A 17278-nucleotide genomic window follows, 5' to 3' on the forward strand; every position below is an offset into this window, starting at 1 on the left:
AATTCTCCAGGCAGGAATACCTGAGTGAGTTGCTTCTCCCTTCTCCAGGGGATCTTCCCCACCCAGGAACTGAACCCGGATCTCCTGCTTTGAAGGCAGAATCTTTACCGTCTGAGCCACTATGTGGAGGCTGTAGATGATCCATGTGCGGAGGCAATCCATGTGTCTATCATGGATGAACAAATACACAAAATGTGATCCGTATATACAATGGAACATTATTCAGCCTGAAGTCAGTCCTAAAGGAGAGCAACCCTGAATATTCACTGGAAAGACTGAGGCTGAAGCTGAAGTTCCAATACTTTGCCCACCTGATTCAAAGAGCTGACTCATTGGAAAAGACCCTGATGCTGGGAAAGATTGAACACAAAAGGAGAAGGGGGCAGCAGAGCATAAGATGGTTAGACAACATCACCGATTCAATGGACATGAATCTGAGCAAACTCCAGGAGATAGTGAAGGACAGGGAAGCCTGGTGTGCTGCAGTTTATGGGGTCGCAAAGAGTGGGACACGACTTAGTGACTGAATAACAATTTATCCCTTAAAAGGATGGAAATTCTGACACATGCAGCAGTGAGGATGAACCTGAAAGACATTATGCGACGTGAAACAAGCTGGTCACAAAAGGACCAGTAAGGTATGACTCCACTTAGGTATGGTACATAGAGCAGTCGGATTCATACAGACAGAAAGAATAGTGGCTGTCAGGGACTGGGGAGGAAGGGGAACGGGGACTTGTTTAATGATGGGGAGAGTTGGGGAAGATGGAAAAACCTCCGAGATGGACAGTGGTGATGGTTTCACAACAGTGTGAAGGTTCTTATATCGCAGAACAGCTTACTTAAAAACAGTAAAAATAATAAATTTTATGTTATGCCTATTTCACAACTTTATGAAAATAAAAATATATGACCCGGGTTCGATCCTGGGTTGGGAAGATCCCCTGGAGAAGGAAATGGTAACCCACTCCAGTATTCTTGCCTAGAGAATCCCATGGACAGAGAAGCCTGGTAGGCTACAGTCCACGGGGTCGCAAAGAGTCGGACATGACTGAGCGACTGAACGGAACGGAACGGATTGTTACCTCTAGTCTCAGAAACAGACGTGGCGATTCCTGTCTGCCCTGTGACTGGCAGACAGGGCTCAGATTTTTCTCCCCCAAAACCCCCTCAGTTATAGTAAGTTATTTTCCCCTTTAAATCCAACCCGATTTCTGTCATAGGCTAGGAGAGTTATAGGCTTCCCTGGCGGCTAGGGCTTCTCTGGTGGCTCAGACCATAAAGAATCTGTCTGCAATGCGGGAGACATGGGTTTGATCCCTGGGTTGGGAAGATCCCTTGCAGAAGGAAATGGCAACCCACTCTGGCCTGGAGAATCCCATGGACAGAGGAGCCTGGTGGGCTACAGTCCATGGGGTCCAAAGAGTGAGACACACCTGAGCAGCTAAGCACAGGAGAACTATGGAACAAACAGCCTTGATAGTGGAATCCAGGAAACCTGGAGGAAACAGACTGAGAGCTGTAAGCAGAGGGGCCCCCAGATTCTTCTGGAACTCTTACCACAGCTCCTGGTTTGCACCATCCTGATCCCATCTGCTACTGCATCAGAGGACGAGGTATCCCCAAGAGCTGGATGGCCGCTACAGAGCTACGGAAGTGGGTCCTGGTGGCATCTCCTCCAATTAGTGCCAAAAGAACAGCAGATTTGGGAGGAGCAAGTCTATGGCTCAGGTAACTGTCGAGTTTGAAGCCTCTTGGGTCCCATTTGTACCCTCAGCAAAGCTGTTTTCCCCTGGGACCCCGGGAGGTGAGGGCCAGCGCATCTGTGCCTTGGACGTCTGCGTCTCACTTATGATGTGGTCCAGGGCAAGGGCCCCGTCATCAGTCTCCACAGAAGGAATCCTTTTTTGTGCTTAATTTAATGCATCTTTCCTGAATATGTCCCCTAAGCAGGACTTAAAAGCAAGCCACATGCTCTGAAAGATACAGCAAACTAGTGAATGTAACAAAGAAGTAAACTCACAGATACAGAGAATAAAGTGCTGGTTATCAGTGGCGGGGCGGGGGGAGCGATCCAGGGGACTAAGAGGTACAGACTGTTAGGTATAAAGTAAGCTACGAGGATGTACTGAACAACACAGGAAATATAGTCAATATTCTACTATAACTATAAACGGAGTACAACCTTGAAGAATTATGAGTCACTATATTGTACATCTGTAGCTTAGATAATATTGTACAGCAACTATGCTTCAGGAGAGAAAGAAAAGCAGCTGCATGTGGGGACCACTTTGGGGAGCTTAACCAATACTGATTCCCACACTCAAATCCCAGAAGTTCTGGTTTCACTGGAAAGGTGCAGCCCAGGCGCTGTGCTCAGTCGCTCAGTTGTGTCTGACTCTTTGCAACCCTGTGGACTGTAGACCCCCAGGCTCCTCTGTCCATGGGATTCTATAGGCAAGGATACTGGAGTGGGTAACCATTTCCTTCTCCAGGGGATCTTCCCAACTCAGGGATCGAACCCGAGTCTCTTGCATCTCCTGCATTGGCAGGCAGATTCTTTACAATTAGCGCCACCTGGGAATCCCAACCCAGGCACTGGGATTTTTAAAAACTCTCCAGGTGATTCCAAGGTGCCACTAAGGTTTAATATTCTCCAGTTCAAACAGTAAGACTATTATCTCGGTGAATAAGGAAGGAGCAACAGCACATTTTGAAAAAATCCAGGGAAACTCAGGTACCACTGAGTGAAGGTTTCTCGAGGGAGGACCACGGATGGGCAATATTCCACTATTTCTTTTTAAAAAACATTTATTTTTATTTATTTGGCTGTGCCAGGTTTTAGTTGCGGGATCTTCGATCTTCGTTGCAGCATGCAGGATCTTTAGCTGTGGCATGCAGGCTCTTATTTGTGGCATGTGGGATCTAGTTCCCTGACCAGGGATTGAACCCAGGCCCCATGCATTGGGAGCTTGGAGTCTTAGCCACTGGACTTCCTGGGAAGTCCTTCCTATTCTGCTGTTTCAGATTGTCAGAAGCCATTAACCTGAAGCTGGTTTGGTCTGTGCACACATAGCAACGTGAAGACCTTGCTTTCTGCATTGAAAACATCGTTTCGTAAAATGTAAATTAATTCCCCCAAACGGTCACTTTTCTGCCAGTCATGATGTCTGGGCTTTTCCCTTTGGCATGTACTGTAACTGCTGGGAGAGGTGTGGTCAAAACACACCCGCATCCTGTGGTTATCTGCTGAATTCAGCTTTCTTGATGTCATAACAGAACTGTCTGATTAATTTCTTCATGGGGTGAGGTCTGCTGTCTCTTCTGTTTTGAAATCCATGAGTGGCAAGACTCTGACTCACTGCCCTTAACCTATGGAGTTCTACTGCTTCCTGGGTCACAAACCCTGCAGCCACGGGAATTTCTGGAATGGGTGAAAACTGTCAGGTTTAACTGCAAGGGCCTTGAGTTCAAGTTCCAACTCTCCCACCATTGTCAGGGGAGGCGTGGGGACTTTATGCGGACAACTAGGTGACATTTCTGGGCTTCGAGATGTTTTTAGGGAAGGAGAGGCATAAATATAAAATGTGGTGAACCCTAATTCAGACCTTTGAGTGGAGGATGGGAAGATTTCTCTCAGTTTGTGGGCGACTCTGACACCAACTAGCTTTTGTTCAATCATTCAAGAGATATTTTCTTGGACTTTCCTGGTGGTCCAGTGACTAAGACTCTGAGCTCCCAATGTCTGACCCAGTTTGGGGAACTGGATCCCACATGCCACACGTAAAGATCCTGTGTGCCACAATAAGACTTGGCACAGCCAAATAAATAAATAAAAATAAATATTTTTACAAAAGACTTATTCACTGCCAGAAACCATTCTAGGCTCCTAAAAAGAATGGTTGGTGGGGGGAACCTTTATTTTTTAGAACAAATAAACGTTTACAACAAAATTGAGAGGAAGGGGCAGAGATTTCCATGCATTCCCTTCCCTTCAACATGCATTGCTCTCCCTGTTGTCAACATCACTCACGAGAATAGAACATTTCTTACCAAAGATGAACCTACACTGACACGTCATAATCACCCAAGTCCATCATTTACCTTAAGGTTCACTTTTGATGTTACATATTCTATGGGATCAGACAAATGTAGGATGACTTACATCCATCATTACAGCATCACATAGCATATCTTCACTGTTCTGAAATTTCTCTGTGCTCTGTGTTCATTTCCATTCTACTCTCCCAACCCTAGGCAACTACTGATCTTTTTATTGTCTCCATAAGTTCAGTTCAGTTCAGTTCAGTCACTCAGTCATGTCCGACTCTTTGAGACCATAGTTTTGCCTTTTCCAGAATGTCATAAAGTTGGAATCACACTGTATGTAGCCTTTTCATATTGGCTTCTTTCACTTAGTAATATGTATTTAAGTTTCCTCCATGTCTTGTCATGGCTTGATAGCTCATTCTTTTTTAATCTAAATAATATTCCATTGTCTGGAATATAGTTTATTCACTCACCTACTGAAGGATATCTTGGTTGCTTCCAAGTTTCGGCAGTTATGAATAAAGCTGCTATAAACATCCTGTGCAGGTTTTTGCATGAACATGTTATCAACCTCTGGGATAAATATCAAGGAGCAGATTGCTGGATCTTATGGTGAAAGTATGTTAATTGTGTTCAGTTCAGTTCAGTCTTTCAGTTGTGTCCAACTCTTTGGGACCCCATGGACTGCAGCACACCAGGCTTCCCTGTCCATCACCAACTCCCGGAGCTTGCTCAAACTCATGTCCATCAAGTCAGTGATGCCATCCAAACATCTCATCTTCTGTCATACCCTTCTCCTCCTGCCTTCAATCTTTCCCAGCATCAGGGTCTTTTCAAATGAGTCAGTTCTTCTCATCAGGTGGCCGAAGTATTAGAGTTTCAGCTTCAACATCAGTCCTTCCAATGAATATTCAGGACTGATTTCCTTTAGGATTGACTGATTTGATTTTGAAGACTCTCAAGAGTCTTCTCCAACACCACAGTTCAAAAGCATCAATTCTTCAGTGCTCAGCTTTCTTTATAGTCCAACTCTCACATCCATACTTGACTACTGGAAAAACCATAGCTTTGACTAGACGGACTTCTGTTGGCGAAGTAATGTCTCTCCTCTTCAATATGCTGTCTAGGTTGGTCATAGCTTTTCTTTCAAGGAGCAAGCATCTTTCTTCATGGCTGAAGTCACCATCTGCAGTGATTTTGGAGCCTCCCAAAATAAAGTCTGTCACTGTTTCCATTGTTTCCCCATCTATTTGCCATGAAGTGATGGGACCAGATGCCATGATTTTCGTTTTCTGAATGTTGAGTTTTAAGCCAGCTTTTTCACTCTCCTCTTTCAAGACTCTTTAGTTCTTCTTTGGTTTCTGCCATAAGTGTTGTGTCATCTACATATCTGAGGTTTTTGATGTTTCTCCTGGCAATCTTGATTCCAGTTTGTGCTTCATCCAGACTGGCATTTCGCATGATATACTCTGCATATAGGTTAAATAAGCAGGGTGACAATATACAGCCTTGATGTATTCCTTTCCCAATTTGGAACCAGTCTGTGGTTCCATGTCTAGTTCTAACTGTCGCTTCTTGACCTGCACATAGATTTCTCAGGAAGCAGGTAAGGTAGTCTGGTATTCCCATCTCTTGAAGAATTTTCCACAGTTTGTTGTGATCCTCACAGTCAAAGGCTTTGGTGTAATCAATAAAGCAGAAGTAGATGTTTTTCTGGTACTTTCCTGCTTTCTCGATGATCCGATAGATGTTGGCAATTTGACCCCTGGTTCCTTTGCCTCTTCTAAATCCAACTTGAACATATGGAAGTTCACGGTTCACATACTGTTGAAGCCTGGCTGGGAGAATTTTCAGCATTACTTTGATAGTGTGTGAGATGAGTGCAATTGTGTGGTAGTTTGAACACTCTTTGGCATTGCCTTTCTTTGGAATTGGAATGAAAACTAACCTTTTCCAGTCCTGTGGCCACTGCTGAGTTTCCCAAATTTGCTGGCATATTGAGTGCAACACCTTAACAGCATCATCTTTTTAGAATATGAAATAGCTCAACTGGAATTCTATCACCTCCACTAGCTTTGTTCATAGTGATGCTTCCTAAGGCCCATGTGACTTCACATTCCAGAATGTCTGGCTCTAGGTGAGTGACCACACCATCGTGGTTTTCTGGGTCGTGAAGATCTTTTTTGTACAGTTCTTCTGTGTATTCTTGCCACCTCTTCTTAATATCTTCTGCTTCTGTTGGGTCCATACCATTTCTGTCCTTTATTGAGCCCATCATTGCATGAAATGTTCCCTTGGTATCTCTAATTTTCTTGAAGAGACCTCTAGTCTTTCCCATTCTGTTGTTTTCTTCTATTTCTTTGCATTGATCACTGATGAAGGCTTTCTTATCTCTCCTTGCTATTCTTTGGAACTCTGCATTCAGATGGGTATATCTTTCTTTTTCTCCTTTGCCTTTCACTTCTCTTCTTTTCTCAGCTATTTCTCAGCTATTTGATAATTGTGTTGGAAACTGCCAAACTGTCTTCCCAAATGGTTGCACCATTTTGCCTTCCCCCTGGCAACGAATGGGAGTTTCTCTTTCCCCACATGTTCACAAGCATTTGGTGGTGTCAGTGTTTGGATTGTGGCCACTCTGTTAGTTTTGTAGCAGTATCTTATTTTGTTTTAATTTGCATTTCCCTGATGACATATGATGTGGAGGTTTTGGTATGCTAATTTGTCATCTGTATATTTTCTTCGGTGAGATACCTGTTAAGGTCTTCAGTTCAGTTCAGTTCAGTCGCTCAGTCGTGTCCGACTCTTTGCAACCCCATGAATCACAGCACGCCAGGCCTCCCTGTCCATCACCAACTCCCGGAGTTCACTCAAACTCATGTCCATCGAGTCTGTGATGCCATCCAGCCATCTCATTCTCTGTTATCCCCTTCTCCTCCTGCCCCAAATCCTTCCTAGCATCAGACTCTTTACAATGAGTCAACTCTTCACATGAGGTGGCCAAAGTATTGGAGTTTCAGCTTTAGCATCAGTCCTTCCAATGAACACCCAGGATTGATCTCCTCTAGAATGGACTGGTTGGATCTCCTTGCAGTCCAAGGGACTCTCAAGAGTCTTCTCCAGCACCACAGTTCAAAAGCATCAATTCTTCGGCGATCAGCCTTCTTCACAGTCCAACTCTCACATCCATATATGACCACTGGAAAAACCATAGCCTTGACTAGACGGACCTTTGTTGGCAAAGTAATGTCTCTGCTTTTTAATATACTATTTAGGTTGCTTTTTAATATACTATTTAGGTTGGTCACTTACTCCAAGGAGTAAGTGTCTTTTAATTTCATCTTAGCCTATTTTTAAAAAAAGTTTTTGTTTTCCTTTGGTTGCGTTTTAAAGGTTCTTTGTGTATTTAGGACAATAGTCCTTTCTTAAAAGATTTTTTTTTTTGATGTGAACCATTTTTAAATTCTTTATTGAATTTGTTACAATATTGCTTCTGTTTCACGATGCGGTTTTTTGGCCTTGAGGCATGTGGGATCTTAGCTCTCTGATCAGGGATTGAATGCTGGCCCTCGGCAGTGAGAGTGTGGAGTCCTAACCACTTGACTGCCAGGAATTCCCTCTGGTTTTATTGAGCTATAACTGATGTATGGCATTGTATAAGTTTAAAGGCATTTTAAACCTTGGCATTTGATGTATGGCATTTAAAATTTATAATGATTTTTTTAAAAACTTACTATTCTGGAGGAGATCAATCCTGGATGTTCATTGGAGGGACTGATGCTAAAGCTGAAACTGCAATACTTTGGCCACCTCATGCGACGAGTTGACTCACTGGAAAAGACTCTGATGCTGGGAAAGGTTGGGGGCGGGAGGAGAAGGGGACGACGGAGAATGAGATGGCTGGATGGCATCACGGACTCTGTGGACATGAGTTTGAGTGAACTCCGGGAGTTGGTGATGGACAGGGAGGCCTGGCGTGCTGTGATTCATGGGGTCGCGGAGAGTCGGACACGACTGAGCGACTGAACTGAACTGAACTGAACTGAACTGAACTATTCTTAATCATTTTATCATTTTTGTGTGTACAATTTAGTGCCATTAAGAACATCAACATTGTTGTGCAATCAAGCCATTATCTCCAGAACTTTTTCATCTTCCTAAACTGAAACTCCAATACTTTGGCCACCTCATGTGACGAGTTGACTCACTGGAAAAGACTCTGATGCTGGGAGGGATTGGGGGTGGGAGGAGACAGGGATGACAGAGAATGAGATGGCTGGATGGCATCACTGACTCGATGGACATGAGTTTGAGTGAACTCCAGGAGTTGATGATGGACAGGGAGGCCTGGCGTGCTGTGATTCATGGGGTCACAAAGAGTCGGACACGACTGAGCAACTGAACTGAAACTGATACTCTACCCATTAAATACTAACTGCCCCTTCCTCCCTGCCCCCAGCCCCTGGAAACCAGTATTCGACAGTACTCTCTGTCTCTATGGATTTGCGTACTAGAGATCTCCCGTGAGTAGAATCAGACAGTATTTGTCCTTTGTGCCTGACTTACTACTTAGCATAATGTAGTCAGAGTTCACGTGTGTGGTAGCATACAGCATCATGATTTGACTTAGGTATATTGTTGAACTATTCTTCTTAATTAATTAGTAACAGCGAAGCCTTAGGGAGTGCTTACCGCAGGCCAGTTTCTGTGCTAAACACGTGGTTTGCACTCCTATTAAAAACAGTTGTATCCTTTTATCACAATTCCCATTCCCCTTTAAACAACCATCCTTTGGTTTAACATGTTTGTTTAACACAAACTACATGCTTTGTCTTTGTGTATTTGAATTTCAGATCGTTTTCTATAATGTCTTTAAATTTATAGAACTGTCAAATCTGCTTGTGTAAGTTAGGGTAGGTGCACTTTTTCTTCCAGCCTATGTTACTATGATGCTAGCTATACATCTCCATTGCTTCTCACGGCTGTAGAGAACTCAGTGCAGCCACCGAGTTTCACCTGTCCACTGCCACATGGAAGGACCTCGGACTGAGGCCTGCCCCTGCCATCAACGCATCCACAGCCCTGACCCCGCCATCACCCCTCTGCCATGATGAGCATCCTCAGGTAGGTGTCCTTAGGTCCCTGCATGAGAGACTTCAGGGTATATCTGTATGTAAATTCCCAGGAGTGGACTGTTGATGATGCGGTATAGATACAGGCGGTCTGGCTGAGGAAGGCTGCACCACCTCCCACGGCCCCCAGTAACGTAGGACGCTTGCAGCCGCACATCCGAACCTGCTTGGCATTCCTCAGCCTTTTAAACTTTGCCAAACAGATGGCAAGTAGTATCGCATTGGTTTAATTTTCAATTACCGTGTAACCAGTGAGCATCTCTCCATATTTTGTCCTTTCCGTTTCTTACTCTGAAAATGGCCTGTTCCTCTTCTTGGCCCATTTCCCCACTAGTTTCTTCTCTCCGTCTTGTTGATATGCAGGAGGTCCTGTACTGATACTAGTCACTGTTGGGCTTGAGGTATTGTGGTATCTTTGCCCAATCTGTTATCTGGTCATTATCTTCCTTTTACCTTTTTATTTTGTGCTGGGGCTCAGCAGCTTTACAATGTTGTGATAGTTCCAGGTGAACAGCGAGGGGGCTCAGCCACACACACACATGTATCCGTCCTCCTCCTGGTCATTATCTTTGACCGCTGTGTCCTTTGTTTTCCGGAAATCCTGTAGTTGGAGGGATCACGTTAGTCTTGAGCCTTGCGATTGTGCTTTTGGCATTTTTAAAGAAGTCCTTCACCTCTAGTCCATAAAGACACTATTTACAGTTCTGTTACCAGCAGAGTTTGGATTTCACAGGTAGGGCTGCAGTTCTTCTGCACACTAGCTCTGTAAGTGATATTTATCGGGGATCCAGTTTGTTTTTGCTTACTCTACTCGCTGGATCTTTCTAACAGCTCACTGAAGGAGGGGAGGAAACTGGGGCAAAGGTCAAAATGCTGGCAGGTGGCAAATTCCAAATCTGATTTTGTTTCTTCAAGTGTCAGGTGGCTGTACTGTATTACAGATCTCCGGAGCTAGGGTGCAATGAAGCCAGGGGCTCAGCACACATTTAGATATACATATAGGTACATATAGATATACCCTGAAGGCTCTCATTTGAGGACCTAGAATTATTATTATTACCCACTTGATGGACAGATGAAGCCCTTGGTTCCCTCTCTTGGACCTAAATCAATCAGAAATGGCAGCAAACCCTCATGAAGGGCCGCACTCAAGCCCCCAGTTTCAATTGGAAGCCCCTTCCCATCTCTCTGACCCTTGCACCGCGTAAGCCACACACGCCCACTCCAAACTAACCTCTCCTCCCTTAACCTAGGACCTTCTTCTACTTCCTGTCCTCATATTTTGTTCTTATGACTGCTACTGCTGCTGCTAAGTCACCTCAGTGTGTCCGACTCTGTGCGACCCCATAGATGGCAGCCCACCAGGCTCCTCTGTCCCTGGGATTCTCCAGGCAAGAATAGTGGAGCGGGTTGCCATTTCCTTCTCCTCTTATGATCACTAAGCAGTCATAATCACTGAGATGTAGAGAGTACTTTCCACGTGTCAGGCACTGTTCTAAGCACTTAACATGTAAACCTTCATTTACTATTCACAACAACCCTATGAGGTGGGTGTTTTAATGTACCCATTTTACAGATCATAAAATTGAGGCCACAGTTCTAAGTGTGTAGCAAAGCAGGGATATGAACCCAGGCCACTAAGCATAGAGCCTGCATTCCAACCACTGTGTCACATGTCCCTTGTAAGATACCATACCCTCCTATCCAGATTGGGTAAAACTCTCAAAACTATAAAATACAGGTAACAGGACAAGGCTCTGACTTAATTTTTTAAATTAAAAATATTTTTTGGACTTCTCTGGTGGTCCAGTGGTTAAGAATCTGCCTGCCAATGCAGAGGATGTGGGTTCAATACCTAGTCCGGGACGATTCCACATACTGCGGAGCAACTAAACTCATGCACTGTACCTACCGAAGCCCTCACGCTCAAAAGCTCCCCAACAAGAGGAGTGATTGCAACGAGAAGTCCATTCATTGCAACTAGAGAAAGACCTCCCGAAGCAATGAAAACCCAGACTCAGTCAAAAATAAATAAAATAGAAATTTTTATTGAAGTATAGTTGATTTACAACGTTATGTTAATTTCTGGCATAGAGTGATTCACTTATATTAATACATACATATATGTATACGTATGTGATATATATATTCTTCTTCACATTCTTGTCCATTATGGCTTATTACCAGATACCAACTACAGTTCCTTGTGCTATACAGTAAGATCTTATTGTTTATCCATCCTCTATATATAATAGTTTGCATCTGCTAACCCCAAACTCCCAGTCCTTCTTCCCCTACTCCCCTTCCCCCAGCAACCACAAGTCTGACTTTTAGTTTGAGCATCATTGTAACAAATGCTGCCATTTGACCTTCTAGCATTCAGAACCTCCTGGATTTATAGTCATCACAGTGAGGTGGTGTGAGTGAAAGACCCTGAATATCTTGATAAGAAAGCCCACCTGACTCGTTAGGGCTTTCTGTACAGCGAAACGTTTTGTTAAGCAAACATTCAACTAACTGTAGAGCTGCAGCTCCAGCCCAGCCACACAGCAGGGTGCTTATCTCCATTTTTGGCAGAATCTCTTAGCCCCCTTTGTGTAACCAAGGCCATGGGCTGCGGTCTGAACGCTTCCAGGCCTGTGCTGGCTCTGTCCTGGCCTTTGCTCTCCTCTCCCATGACCCATTGTTTTCAGATACTTGGCTTTCTGCATTGTCATCTTGTTTTTACCCCATCTTGGCTCTGTCCATGGTCGCCATGTTTTCCTCCATCCTTCACTCTTGCCTCCAGCTTTCATCTCTTCTCTCCACCTCTTTCTGTCTCGTGTTCAGAATGACATCTTATCTACCTGTCCTTTTGCCCTTCTTTCTTCTCTACCCTTTTGTCCTAAACCCACATTGGAGCTGGTTCTTGGCAGTCACTTTTTCCTGCCCTGTCCCCACCTCCCTCCTCCATACTGACTCCTGAGCCCCCCATTCTCTGGGCAAGCTCAGCCTTGACAAGGGCAGCCCCCTTATTCTACCTTCTTATCGACAGTACAGAGAACCAAGGGAGGAGGGCAGTCCCCCTGACTGTGCGATAGTGGCTCCAAATCATCTTTTGGTCAGATTTGAATGTAATCAATAAGATAGATCGGGCTGCTCCTTGTCGTGGTTCAGATCAATTTCTCTTCTGCAGAGAAGGTGACTGGTCATGAATCCTCACTGCTGTCACTTTCATTTCCGGGGAACAATCTCCTTTACTCAGCTGTTCCAGTTAACCCCTCCTGGCTGACCCTTACTTGGTCCTCCACCTGACAGTGTCTCTGAGCACATTGAATTATGACTCCCACCTTATCAAGTGTGTCTTCCTTACCCTTTTTGTTCAGGGCATCTGCTCTGACCACATGTTCTGGAATACCTGAAGTCCTGCATTGCCCCCAACAGACTCGCCAGTGAAGTTCCTTCAGGAGCATTGATATACCACTAAAGGCATGCGTGAGTTAATCTAGCATACACAGATTATTTCCCAGCACAAGACTTAACGCCGGGTACTCCTGACCCCCTCCCAACTGTGAACACCTTTAGCTGTCAGCATGTTCTTAGCTTAGCTCATTCTGTCCTTTTCCTTTCAACACTCTCCTATGGCAACCCCCACAGTTGAGACTGATTCCAGGGCTTTCCCAGCACAATCCTGAGCGTCTTCTAGAATCTGACTTGAGTCCCTGAAGGTCTCTCCCTGCTCTCTCTTGTCTGAGACGCCACAGCTGTCCCAGGAATACCAGGGCAGTCACATCCTTACCGATCGTTGTTTTTCAGTAGCTAAGCTGTATCCCACTCTTTGAGACCCCATGGACTGCAGCACACCAGGCTTCCCTGTCCTTTACTATCTCTTGGAGTTTGTGCAAACTCCTGTTCATTGAGTCAGTGATGCCATCCAACCACCTCATCCTCCATCACCCTCTTCTCCTCTTGCCCTCAATCTTTCCCAGCATCAGGGTCTTTTCCAATGAGTCAGCTCTTTACATCAGGTGGCCAAAGTATTGGAGCTTCAGCTATTGCTAGGAAATTTTTTTTATCTGCTTCTGTTTTTGTCTCTCTAGGAAGATATTTTGCACCTTCACAGCAAAGGATCACATTTTCAGCATTTAGAGTCCAGATGGGCAGAAAGGAAATAATTTGAGAGCCTTCACGAGTATCTGAATGAACAAACGTGGAATCTCAGATCTCCCCTCCCGCTATAATCACAGGCCACCTTAGTCTGTATCTGTCCAGTACATACCATAGTTTCCCCTACTAGACTGTAAACTCCTAAGGTGATTGGAGCAGGGTAACTGAAAGGACATCATCCTGCCCCCTCACCCCAGAATTTGGCACTACTGCAGACTAAGCAATCGCCAAAAGTTGTTGAATGGGCATGGAGGTCAGAAGACACAGCTCTCTGCCCAGGGCAGCAGGGGAACAAGAAAGTTCAGGGATCACGGGGAGAGAACAGAAGCACTTGGGTGTCCATCAACTGGAAAATCCATCTTTTCATGTGCAAGACCCAGAAGAGAAGGCCTAGGCAGTTAACTCCCAGACCAGGAGTACCTAGTATCTTGGCTGTGGGGGGCCCAGGAGGAACTGAGTATTTGAGGCCCTGTGAATGTTAATGCTGACCACGTGGGTCAGGGCTCTTGGCTCCACGAGTCTTTGGTCTCCCTGCTTTCCTGCTGAAGTTAGATAGTGCTGAGTGGACTCTAGGGAAACCCAGGACTGGGGATTCAGGAACCCGGGGAGGCCAGCTGTGCCATCCTGAGTGGGACAGGGGGGCTTTCCGGACCTCTTGTTCCTGCTTTGAGAAACTGTATCACCACCAATTGGTATAGTTGCTGACCATGTCCAGATTCATTTCCTACTCCTGCTGGAACAAATTATCACACGCTCGGTGGCTTCAAAAAACACAAGATCATTCACAGTTCTGGAGGTCAGAAGTCTCCAATGAATAGCACAGGGGCCAGAAAACATCCTTCTGGAGACTTGGAGAGAAATGGTTCCCTGACTTTGCCAGTTTCTAAAGGCTGCCCACTTGGAGGAGGAAATGGCAACCCACTCCAGTATTCTTGCCCAGAAAATCCCAAGGACAGAGGAGCCTGGCGGACTACTCCATGGGGTCGTAAAGAGTTGGACACGCCTGAACGACTGAGCAAAGGTTGCCCATGTTCATCAACTCACAATCACACAATTCCAGCCACTAATTTCGTCTTCATATCCCCTCTGACTGAGGCACCTGACCCTCTGCTAATGAATGACTTGGGATTCCAGCAGTAGTGTTCAGTTGCTCATTCGTGTCTGACTTTGTGGACTCGTGGCCTGTAGCCTGTATGGCTCCTCTGTCCATGGGATTTCCCAGGCAAAAATACTGGAGTGGGCTGCCATTTCCTACTCTAGGGTATCTTCCCAAACCAGGTGGATTCTTTACCACTGGGCCACCAGGGAAGCCTTGATTCCAGCAGGCCCACTGAGATAATCCCTAGATCCCCAAATCCTTAACTTGATCATATCCACAAGGTCACTTTTGCCTTGTAAGGTCACATATTCACAGGTCCTGGGAAAATGACCAGAATGTCTTTGGGGGGACCGTAGTGTCCCACAGAAGGATCTGCATGGCAATCTTATTTTAATTATGAAATAGTTCAAGCTTACAGGAAAGCATAGATAATAATGTAATACTCTGACAAAAAAATGACTCGTGAATCTAAACAACAAACCTGCCCAGATACTGCACTGTGCACACATTGACTTCTTCCAGAAAAAGCTTTGCAGGTCTCTGCTGATTATAGTGCTTATTTATCAGAACACCTGTCTGAATGTCTACGTCTGATAGAACTTTTTGACAGATTAACTATCGGTTGGGATAACTATTAACATGCACTTCTCAATACTTAGAGAAATGAAATGTTCTACTTACAGTAAGCTGTTAAAATCCTAATTGTCTCCTTGGAGCCCAGCCCTCCTCTCAAGTTCAGAAACCAGCTCATTTACAAAGGAACAAAATCACACACACACACTGTGGGTGGGAGACCTGTGTACCCATCACCCAGCTTTGCCCGATGTCAACACTGTACCACGTTTGCTTCTTATTTTTTTCAGTAATAAAATGTTAAAACATTGCAGGTTCATTTGAAGGCCCTTGTGTGGCTCTCCCCCACATCTTCCTCGCTTCTAGAAATGAAAGTCCGTGGAGACCACACCCATAGGGCCCTTTGTGTCCAGCTGCCAGTATGGGTTTTACTCTCCAGGTGATGGATGGTCAGCCTGAAGAAGTGGGGGTTAAGGTCAACAAGTTCAGTTCAGTTCAGTCACTCAGTCGTGTCCAACTCTATGTGACCCCATGGACTGCAGCACGCTAGGCTTCCCTGTCCGTCACCAACTCCCGGAGCTTACTCAAACTCATGACCATCGAGTCAGTGATGCCATCCAACCATCTCATCCTCTGTCGCCCCCTTCTCCTACCACCTTCAATCTTTCCCAGCATCAGGGTCTTTTCCAATAAGTCAATTCTTCACATCAGGTGGCCAAAGTATCGGAGTTTCAGCTTCAGCATCAGATCTTCCAATGAACATTCAGGACGGATTTCCTTTAGGATTGACTGGTTGTATCTCCTCTCAGTCCAAGGGACTCTCAAGAGTCTTCTCTAACACCACAATTCAAAAGCATCAGTGCTTCTGCGCTCAGGGCGCTCAGCATTTTTTATAGTCCAACTCTCATATCCATACTTGATTACTGGAAAAACCATAGCTTTGACTAGACACACTTCTGTTGGCAAAGTAACATCTCTGCTTTTTAATATGCTGTCTAGGTTGGTCATAGCTTTTCTTCCAAGGAGCAGGCGTCTTTTCATTTCATGGCTGCAGTCACCATCTGCAGTGATTTTGGAGCCCAAGAAAATAAAGTCTTTCACTGTTTCCATTATTTCCCCATCTATTTTCCATGAAGTGATGGGACCGGATGACATGAACTCAGTGTTCTGAATGTTGAGTTTTAAGCCAACTTTTTCACTCTCCTCTTTCACTTTCATCAAGAGGCTCTTTAGTTCTTCTTCACTTTCTGCCATAAGGGTAGTGTCATCTGCATATGTGAGGTTATTGATGTTTCTCCCGGCAATCTTGATTCCAGCCTGTGCTTCATCCAGCCTGGCATTTCTCATGATGTACTCTGCATATAAGTTAAATAAGCAGGGTGACAATATACAGCCTTGATGTACTCCTTTCCCGATTTGGAACCAGTCTGTTTTTCCATGTCCAGTTCTAACTGTTGCTTCTTGACCTGCATATAGATTTCTTAGGAGGCAGGTTCCCATGTCTTGAAGAACTTTCCATAGTTTGTTGTGATCCACACAGTCAAAGACTTTGGCGTAGTCAATAAAGCAGAAGTAGATGTTTTCCTGGAACTCTCATGATTTTTCGATGATCCAACGGATGTTGGCAGTTTGATCTCTGGTTCTTCTACCTTTTCTAAAACCAGCTTGAACATCTGTAAGGTCACAGTTCATGTACTGTTGAAGCCTGACTTGGAGAATTTTGAGTATTACTTTGCTAGTGTGAGAACTGAGTGCAATTGTGTGGTAGCTTGAACACTCTTTGGCACTGCCTTTCTTTGGGATTGAAATGAAATCTGACCTTTTCCAGTCCTGTGGCCACTGCTGAGTTTTCCAAATTTGCTGGCATATTGAGTGCAACACTATCACAGCATCATCTTTTAGGATTTGAAATAGCTCAACTGGAATTCCAACACCTCTGCTAACTTTGTTCATAGTGATGCTTCCTAAGGCCCACTTGACTTCACTTTCCAGGATGTCTGGCTCTAGGTGAGTGATCATACCATCATGGTTATCTGGGTCATGAAGAGACAGAGCCAAAGCAAAAACAATACCCATTTGTGGGTGTGACTGGTGATGGAGGTAAAGTCTGATGTTGTAAGGAACAGTATTGCATAGGAACCTGGAATGTTAGGTTCATGAATCAAGGCAAATTGGAAGTGGTCAAACAGGAGTTGGCGAGAGTGAACATCGACATTATAGGAATCAGTGAACTAAAATGGACTGGAATGGGTGAATTTAACTTCAGTTCAGTTCAGTTCAG

The sequence above is a fragment of the Moschus berezovskii genome, chromosome 25, assembly GCF_049115385.1.
Source record: "Moschus berezovskii isolate FMDL1 chromosome 25, NW_MosBer_1.0, whole genome shotgun sequence".
Lineage (NCBI taxonomy): Eukaryota > Metazoa > Chordata > Mammalia > Artiodactyla > Moschidae > Moschus > Moschus berezovskii.